Genomic DNA, 10,387 nt, shown 5'->3' on the forward strand with positions numbered 1-10,387 from the left:
TGAATTTTATTAAATTGGTGGAGTATATATTAATTATTTACTGCAGAGGGGGTTCCGTGGACCAGCCTATTAGAGGGGCACGGTAAACTCCATTATATTATTACCTCGAACGGAGAGGCGCGTAGGGTATCTCCTGGGGTAAAGCTTAGGGTTCACTTCACGCCAAACCACCACGTGAAGGGGAACTCAGCCAACGCCAAGGAACGGCTGTATTTTTCTCAAACTAAAATATATTTTAAGTGTATACAAAATTTTAATAGCCTTGGCGGACTCGATTAGATGCCCTGCGCAAGGTATCACCGAGTATGAGTTTTGGCACGAGCCAAAGTTTTAAGAAATTCATAAGCCAAGTTGATTACTCGATTTATATGGATTGATTTTATTTGGTTGAAATGCACTGAAAGGTAATGAAATTACGGTATGATGACTTATTTTAATTGTCTCCATTTACTCGGCTTTAGATACTTTAGATGGTATCTGTTTACTCACTGGGATTATAAAATCTCACCCCTTCTTCCTATATATTTTTCAAGCTCAGGACAGCTTGTAGATAGTCGAGTAGGACGAGAACTAAGCTCGGAACTGCATTATAGAAAGTAAGAGTTCACAGTCTTACATCCTCTTGGTCAATTGGAGCCCACGTGTCATTGCAGATCAAAACTTATATTTTGGTTATCTGTATTTCTATTCATACAATTTTTACTTTACTTTCATGTGCGAAAAAATTATTTACGAACATTTTTATAAAAATTTATTTTATGAGAAAATAGAATATTTTATTGATTATTTTTGAATAGTACTAGTTGTTAACAATTTACTTTCAAATGAACATTTTAGATACTTATTTTGTTTTTAAATCATTAAATATATATTTTCGGCTTACCTACTACATTTTTAGCAAGTTTCGAGGTTTTCGACAAAAATGACAAAAATGCCCCTGTGAGCAAAAAAAAAAAATGTTATGTTATGATTTGGAAATGATTTGTAATCCTTCGTATTTTGATTATTTGATAACTATTGCTCACTGGGGAAGTGCGAAAGCTGATACGAGAGCCTTGCGAGGTTTCGATCGACATTCGGGGTGAAGAATGTTTGTCGAGGCTTCGCGGCGATTGTCACGGACTCGATGGGGAGTTCCGGGTCGTGACAATTTTATTGGTATCAGAGCATGGTTTAAAGATCAGATATTTTGATTTTAAAGCTTTGGATTTTAAAGTTTTTGATTTTAAGGTTGTTTTAAGAAATCTACACTGACACTGCGTGGCCCCAAGTCCAGTTAAGTTAAGATAAGTTAAGTTAAGTTAGGTTAGATTGAATAGAATGTATGCATCTTCATATAGAAATCTATCTACTTTTGAGATGCATAAATAATTAAACAATTATTATTTGATTGCATATAGGTTTTGAGGTGCACTGGTGACATACACACCATGTCTAGAAGAGGTGGTAGTCTCAATACCTCTCATAGTGATAGCGAGAGATCTCTAGATTCTACGGCTAGAAGCAAATGGCACCTTGATACAGGTGATTCGGAAAGTGGTCCATCCCGAATTCCTGATAATAGAATTCCTAAGAACTTATCATAATGGGTTCATAATAAGGGGAGCTTCGAGAGTAGCGAGAATTTTGAAAGTGAGAGTAGCTCCAATACATCGAAAATTGAACAAGATTTCCTTTCGGAACAACCTGGAGAGCACCCTAGAGAATGGACGAGGGAAGAAATTGCAAGGGGATATATTCGTTCTAGGAAGAGCGTGACAGTAGTCCGACTCTTTCCACCAGGCTGTGGGAGAAATGTAAGGGGACAACCAGAAAAGGATAAGGAGAAAGTAACAGTGGCAAGTAAACCTCTTAGAAAAGTGTCAGGTGTACGATATTTTCCTCCCGGTTGTGGAAGAAATGCTGCACCGGTGAGTGATGAAGAATATAGGAGAATACAACAAGCTTGGATTGAAGAACAAAGGAGAAAATCTCAAGAGGAAGAGGATCCATTGATGTGCCCGGATCAGGACAATGAGGAACCTAAAGATGTTTAATACTTTAGTTGAAGTTGTATTGTCATAAATCTAGGCAAGTGTCGTTTAAGGAAAGTTGTAGATAGTAAACAACTTATGTGTGGAGTGGTATATTTATCATAAACTTATTACACTGTATGGAAAAGATGTTTTGAGGTGAAATTTTATGAATGTTGATAAACGTCAAAAGATGACATGAGATGAAAGTATTAATCTAGCTTAGTGTGTAGGACAAGAAAATAGAAGGTACCTATACTTATGGAACTCATGATATATATCTAGAAGGGAAACCACTGGTTGAGAATGATTGATGTGGTGACTTTGAATGCAGACAAATAGCTTTGATGGAAAAATTTCTAATAGCTACAGTACTTCAGCATTGACTGTTCAATGCTATAATGCTCCGAATACCTCATGCCTATGATGCATGAGTAAGATGGGAGTGACACGATAATGAGCTTGCAAATTGAATTTTGGTTGTTGGTCATTGTGTTTTGTTATTTGGGAGTCTTAAATATTCTGGAGAATGTTTACCCAAATGAATTGAAAACTTCTTTATTGCCTTGCATATAGGCATATAATTAAAAGAAAAAAATTTGAAAGATTCTTGAGATGACTATATTGAGATGAGATACCAAGTAATGAAAGTGTGAAGGAAGAATTACGAGACTGGTATAAAAAAAATCAGTTTATATAGAATATCATTATGAGAATTTGTAATATCTGTTTTGATACAGTAAAATGACAAGGGTTAGTAACAACAAGAGGCTAATTGTGTGGCACCCTGGAAACCTCTGAAGATGAGTTAGGGATTGAATGGATGAGTACGTATTTATATATCTTTATGATTAAGTGTTATAGGAATACATAAACATCTTTGAGAAGAGATTATAATCATACACAGCAAGTATGAAACACAAAATTTTTTAAAACTTGCTGAGAAGCCTAACGGCTAAATCACAAGTTAAGGGATCATATGCTGTGAGACATAAGTTTAAGATAGATATTCCCAAGGAAATTCTCAAGAGAAGTTCTACTCTGAATCTCATTAAAGCAAGCACTAAGTTACGTGATTATAAAAAGGAAGCTGTAGGCTGAGAGTGATATTAGTATTAGTATTGAAAAATACTTGAGGGGAATCTAGTTTTAAGTTTTACAATTTCAAGTACAAATTATAAATTAGTTAAGGAAGAATGATGTTATGTTCATATGAAGGAGTGGAACAAAGGATGATAGAAGTTGACATTGAAAATGAAGTCAGATAATGAAACTTTCCCAATATATTATGGAAATTGGAATTCGAAAATGCTTGAGGCATACATGATTCAAATGGGTTTGAGTCTTAAGTGACAAATCAATATCGTAATGCAAGAAAGATACAAGGTAATATAGAGGCATGAAAGATGATTAAGGACAAAAAGGATGACTCTTAGGAATTGTGGTATTGCATGAGATGCAATGATCAAGTTGAGATAAATCTTTGAGGCATCAATAGGATTATAAAGCATACACGCATAATAGATTATAATTCAATGGAGATGACATTGTGATGAATGATATATAGTATAAGGAAACTCAAACTTATGGTTGGAAATGATATGAATGATATGAAGTTATACACAAGTATAATAAGAAGGTTGACATGCACTATAAGAATTATTATATTGAAACTAGGATTGGGATACGGATGAATAAAGGGGGAATGTAGTCCAAGGCATGTGAACACATGGATTCCTATATATAAAGAGAGATGTTGACATTTGAAAATGCATGTATCTATGTATATATGAAATTGATAATTTTACTAACTAAAGTGAAGAATGGTTCTCAGTAATTGGGAGATTTTGAAATAGTGTCCAGAGAGGTCAGTGAGCTAAAGTGTTAACGGACATGCAATGAACGATTAAAGTTATGAGTGACTTTGAAGGTAAACCTTGGATTGTTTAAGTTCTTAATGGAACTCTATTAAAGGAAGTGTATAGACCAGTATAAGATGGATGAATCAAGGTTGAGAAATTTGGTACGGAGCGAATTAATAAAATGATGATTAGGTATACATAAGTAAGTATGATATGTGATCGAAATCAGTATAATTGAGGTGAAGTTATGGTTCAAATGTAATAATGGAGATAAAGGCATGCTTAGTGTCTAGATATAAGAGATCATGGTTGTGAAAAGTATTACTGATCCGGTTCCAAAGGATGATAATTGCCTTAAATAAAGCATTTAATTGAACTGAAGGTGAACGAGGGAAATAAATTGAATGTCCCTATGGAAGGAACAAGGAGTAGGATCATAGAAGGAGATTGGTAACGCAACATCAACAGGAATTCGAGGACGAATTCTATTTAAGTGGGGGAGATTGAAATACCCCATACTTTGATATGGTGATAAATAAAGTTGATCGAATGCAAATTGAGGTCAATTAAATGTTTAAAAGTGATAAAAGACGAAAGGAGTAGTTTAGGATAAAATATTTCGCAAGTGAGAAAATAACAATAAAATAATAATAATTTTATTAGAGGAGAATTTGTGAGATAAAAGGCGATTCAGAAGTCAAGTGAGGCATAATAAGGTATTTCATGTACCAAGGAGACAAGATAAAATTTTTAAAATATTAATATTTAGCCGGATGTCGAAATCAGTCATGAAGAAAGATCATATGGTTGATTCAAGTGGGGGAGAAGATGACAAGCCCGACTCTATAAAAATAATTGTCATGACATACATGTGATGGATAGCATGTTTGCATGCTAAGATAGTCCCGAAAAAAATTTACAAAAGTCGGTATTATACCTAGACGTACAACAAAGTTGATTTAAACTTCGAACTAGATCAAATAGAGAATTTACGATGAAATTAAGAATTTTAAAGTCCCAGAATGGTTTAATATGGTGATTCGGAGTTTGAGGATCAATTTGGAGTCAAACTGGAATTTTCGCTATCTAGGGGCAAAATGGTCATTTGCCAGCTGGGGACAAAATGGAAATTTTTAGAAAAGATTTTTGGCCCCATTTGACTTATTGGAGTAAGATTTGAAGTTTAGAAGTGAAAAATTTTAATTTCAGTATAATTTGGAATAAAAGGGTAAAATGGTAATTTTACCATTCGAAATCGAAAATTTAATTTTTTGAAAGGATTTTGATCAAATTTAATTATTTGGAGTGTGAAATGAGTATGAGGAGTGAAAATTATGCATTATGGAAAATTTTCAATTTTTGGGGTAAAAATGTAATTTTTGAAAAGTTCGGGGGCAAAAGTGTAATTTTGAAAAATTTGCTCCACCAAAACTTTGAAAAAATCTGGAAATTTCACTTAAGACTTGGATAAGTCAAAGGGAATGCATGGTGAAAAAAATAGGACAAGTGGATGGCTAGAAAAAAAAATGAATTAATAAAATATTTAAAATATGAATAAAATAATATTATTTCATTAAACAATAAAAAGGCATAAAAAAAATCAGCCCACCCATTCTTCTACTTCAACATTCGGCCAAGCAAGAAACAAGAGAGAGAAAGGAGAAAACAAAACCCTAGAGAGAGAAAATCAAAGAAAAAGTGTGAATTTTCAAGGAAATTAAGTGAAAAAGGTGAGATTTTTTCTATTAAGCTTGAGTTTTCTTATTCCCAAGCATTTCTCTTTATTTTCCATGATTAAATTACATGTTTTCATGATGAATTCAATTCTGAAAAAATGGGTTAGGAGAGAGAAAGTTGTTGGATTTATTTGATTTTAATTTATGTTAGTGTTTTTAGTTAGTTTAGCATATTTAGAAACAAAACAACAAGAAAAGAATTTATTTTCTCCCCCAACCATTAATGGCTGAATTTACCATGTAGTGAGTGAGGATGAGTTTGATTTTATTCTAGGAGAATTGGTTAAGGAATAATGAATTATGAGCCTAGAAAAATAATGGGAATTTTCGGAGCAAAAATACGAATTTTTACCCACTAGGGGTATTTTCGTAATTTTCTGTTGGGACTGATAATTTGCATCACACTGAGGGACATTAAGTTAATTTGGGTGCAATTGAGGTATAGAAACTGAAAAGAATTAAATTGGAGTTTAAACGAACCCGTTAGGAATTTAATCGGGTGATAAGACGAATTAGGCTAATACCGGATTTAGATAGTTACCAGTGCATTTTTGCATTCCATATCATGCATTGGTAGTCCAAATTAGTTTAATTTTGATTTAGTACCAACTTAGTGAAATTCTCGATTTTGTACTGTGTCAAGGTGGTGAGTCCTCCAGTAAAGGCAAGGAAATTGCATCCGAGGACCAGTAGACAGAGTGCTTCGAAAGTCTGCATTCTAGACATAGTGAGTAAACTTATTATCGTCTTAATTATCTATAGTAGTTTTATACAACTGTGTGATTTTATGGAAAATGGGTTTAAATGGTAAATTGCTATGTTTTAGGAGAAATTGTGATTTTATAAAATGATTTTATAAATTTGCTGAAAAATCGAATACTGGTTTTGAAAATAGAGTAATTGGAGACTGTCTGCTTGTGTTGTAAATTTATGGTTTTAAATTGAATGGCTTATGACAATATATGAGCATGAATGGCTAAATTGATTTTGGTGTCAGAATTATTTGTATTGTGTATTCAGCCTTGAGAGGCTAGATTGCGATAAATTGCCATGTCATGCTAGAATGAATTTTATTAAATTGGTGGAGTATATATTAATTATTTACTGCAGAGGGGGTTCCGTGGACCAGCCTATTAGAGGGGCACAGTAAACTCCATTATATTATTACCTCGAACGGAGAGGCGCGTAGGGTATCTCCTGGGGTAAAGCTTAGGGTTCACTTCACGCCAAACCACCACGTGAAGGGGAACTCAGCCAACGCCAAGGAACGGCTGTATTTTTTTCAAACTAAAATATATTTTAAGTGTATACAAAATTTTAATAGCCTTGGCGGACTCGGTTAGATGCCCTGCGCAAGGTATCACCGAGTATGAGTTTTGGCACGAGCCAAAGTTTTAAGAAATTCATAAGCCAAGTTGATTACTCGATTTATATGGATTGATTTTATTTGGTTGAAATGAACTGAAAGGTAATGAAATTACGGTCTGATGACTTATTTTAATTGTCTCCATTTACTCGGCTTTAGATACTTTAGATGGTATCTGTTTACTCACTGGGATTATAAAATCTCACCCCTTCTTCCTATATATTTTTCAGGCTCAGGACAGTTTGTAGATAGTCGAGTAGGACGAGAACTAAGCTCGGAACTGCATTATAGAAAGTAAGAGTTCACAGTCTTACATCCTCTTGGTCAATTGGAGCCCACGTGTCATTGCAGATCAAAACTTATATTTTGGTTATCTGTATTTCTATTCATACAATTTTTACTTTACTTTCATGTGCGAAAAAATTATTTACGAACATTTTTATAAAAATTTATTTTATGAGAAAATAGAATATTTTATTGATTATTTTTGAATAGTACTAGTTGTTAACAATTTACTTTCAAATGAACATTTTAGATACTTATTTTGTTTTTAAATCATTAAATATATATTTTCGGCTTACCTACTACATTTTTAGCAAGTTTCGAGGTTTTCGACAAAAATGACAAAAATGCCCCTGTGAGCAAAAAAAAAAAATGTTATGTTATGATTTGGAAATGATTTGTAATCCTTCGTATTTTGATTATTTGATAACTATTGCTCACTGGGGAAGTGCGAAAGCTGATACGAGAGCCTTGCGAGGTTTCGATCGACATTCGGGGTGAAGAATGTTTGTCGAGGCTTCGCGGCGATTGTCACGGACTCGATAGGGAGTTCCGGGTCGTGACACCTAGGTTTCTTGTTTTTCCTTTCCTCTCTTTGTTCTTCCTTTTTCTTTGTTTGGCTGGCCATATGAAAGAGAATTGGCTGATTTTATATTTATTTTAAAATTAAATAATTAATGAATATAAACTTGACACATGTCACCTCATTATTGGTCCATGTGTCATTTCTTAACTATTAAGCTTTCTCTCTCCACCACACATTATTCAAGGGTCAAAAATGATGATGGGTGAAGACCTTGTGCTGGAAAAATGCTCTGGGGGTGCAAAATTACCGTTTTACCCCCGATGTGGTAAAATTACATTTTTGTCCCAAAAACTGAAAAATTACCCATAGACATATTTTTCATCCCTTATACTCAAACCATTCTTCAATTTGTCAAATGTGATCTAAATTCTCTCAAAATCTCAAATTTTGTCCGCGGGTGGAAAAATTATAATTTTACCCCTACACTCCATAAATCAATGGAATTAAACTTTTTCACTGCCAAACCCTCAAATTATACTCCAATACTCAAATCATACTGAAATAAGTTAAATGGGGCTAAAATAATCTTTTCTAAAAATTCTCATTTTGTCCCCAGGTGGCAAATGACCATTTTACCCCTAGATAGTGAAAATTTCGGTTTGACTCCAAATTGATCCTCGAACTCCGAATTACCATTTTGAGTCATCCCTGAACTGTGAAACTGTTAATTTCACCTTTAAATTCCTATTTGAACTAGTTCGAGACTTAATCTACTTAATTGTACCATTAGGGGCAATATCGTCTTTTAATGATTCATCAAACTTTCTAATCATGCAAACATTCTATTGAGCATGTAAATGACGTCGTAATTATTTTATAGAATAGGGTTTGACACAATTAAACCCAGCAAGAAGAATAGAGCTTTACCTAAGTTGGGCTCGGACTAGCCCAAGAGCTATGAAGGATCGCAGCAGCTCACCCAAAGCCTCAGCAAACTTTTTTTCAAAACACACAACTTAGTGCTTCAAGGACCCCTATAAACGACGTCGTTTTGACACTTTCCTTTTTGAAAATTTCTCTTTATGAAACGGCACCATTTTGAGGCCCCGAAACCTAGGTATTTAAACTCCTTTTCTTTCTTTTCTTCTTCTCTTTCACTCTTCACTTTCTATCTCTAAAACCGATCCTCTCCCCTCTCTCTAAATTTTTTTCTTCTTTTTCTTTCTCTCTCTTTTCTCTCCTCGACGTCGTTGCCCTTACGCCATCATCTCTCTCATTTCTCTTTCCTCTCCTTTCTTTCCCTTCTTTCTCCTCCATCGCTCACCCTCACTCACTCTCTCACTATCGCCGGCTAGATCTCAATCTTTCTCTTATTCTGGAAGAAAAATTTTCTCTCCCTCTAACCTATTCAGGCGCAGCACCTTACCCACTTTAACTGGTGAAAACTACCCTTTTTCTCTCATCACTAACCAGTGATTTAAACTCCCAAAAAAAAAAAAAACTTCAGCCTTCACACCTCTCTACCCCTCTCATTTTTTGTTTTTTTTTTGTACATGTACTTTGTTTTTTTTTTTTGGATATTGTTGTGGTTGTGCCGGCTACTAGAATTTTAGGATCCTTTGATTGCTTTTAGGTTTGATTTTTTTTATTTGAATCTTTTTTTTTTTTTGCAAATTGGCTCTCTTTTTTTTGAATCGTTTTTATCTTTGGTTTTTTTTGTTATGAAAAAATTGTTTTCTCTCCCCCCTCAAATCGGTTCGAAGCCTCTTTTTTAATAACTGGATTGTCCAAAATTTTGGACAATCTAGAAGTGAAATCATGCTCTTCTAAGCATGATTTCACATGTCTCTGGCACAAACAGGAGGGGTTGGTAGTAGGAGGTGACCACTCCTACTCAAATTCGGCTGCCTTTTAGAGGCATTCATGCCTTATAATGATGGACTGGAGAAGGGGCTGAGCACACGCTCAGTCCTTTCCTGTTCATTAATTTTTTTCATTTTTAGTTTTTTATTATATTTCATTATTATTTATTTTTTTATTTTTTGAAATATGTGTCTACAAATATAAGCAAGAACTTTGAAGATTATTAGATCAAAACTTCAATGTGAGTTAAATTACAAAGCCAAAGGAGAAAAGAGAATATCTTGATTTGAACTAATTCTAGTTGAACTAAAAGTGATTGTTGCCATTATTTGAATAAAGAAATATGATTAATAACTCACTCATCATCATTAAGACTCTTTTAATGATTTTTTTTCGCTTGAAGTTGAACTGCATAACATCTGTATTTGATGAAAGTACCGTGAAACTTTATTACTTGTTTTAAATTGTAAACCATAGCCAGCCACACCTTCCAGCCGAAAAAGAACAATAGGCTTAGGCTTGCATTTGTGAAGTCCAAGCTTAAACTTAGATAAAAAGCCTGTATGAGGGAGAATGGGGAATGATTTATAGTCCAAACTCTCTATTTGGATTGGAATATGGACTAGAAATGTTCATATTAAAGGGATGTTATCATATGAAACAGAAGTTTGGGGAGAGGGGGGTTGGATTGATGATTGTGGTCAGGCATTTTCTAATTGCTTGATGATCATGTAATTCTT

The 10,387-nt window shown here is 34.1% G+C and overlaps 1 long non-coding RNA gene across 1 annotated transcript; it reads left to right on the plus strand.

Moving 5' to 3' along the window:
• Positions 1–5,494: 5,494 nt before the first annotated feature.
• Positions 5,495–7,383, plus strand: LOC148763213 (uncharacterized). Its single transcript, XR_016025983.1, has 3 exons — positions 5,495–5,604; positions 6,254–6,337; positions 7,207–7,383. It is a non-coding gene; the product is annotated as an uncharacterized LOC148763213 (long non-coding RNA).
• The last annotated feature ends 3,004 nt before the right edge of the window (positions 7,384–10,387 follow it).

Source organism: Theobroma cacao, chromosome 4 (genome assembly GCF_053813885.1).
Source record: "Theobroma cacao isolate CCN51 chromosome 4, ASM5381388v1, whole genome shotgun sequence".
NCBI classification, from domain to species: domain Eukaryota; kingdom Viridiplantae; phylum Streptophyta; class Magnoliopsida; order Malvales; family Malvaceae; genus Theobroma; species Theobroma cacao.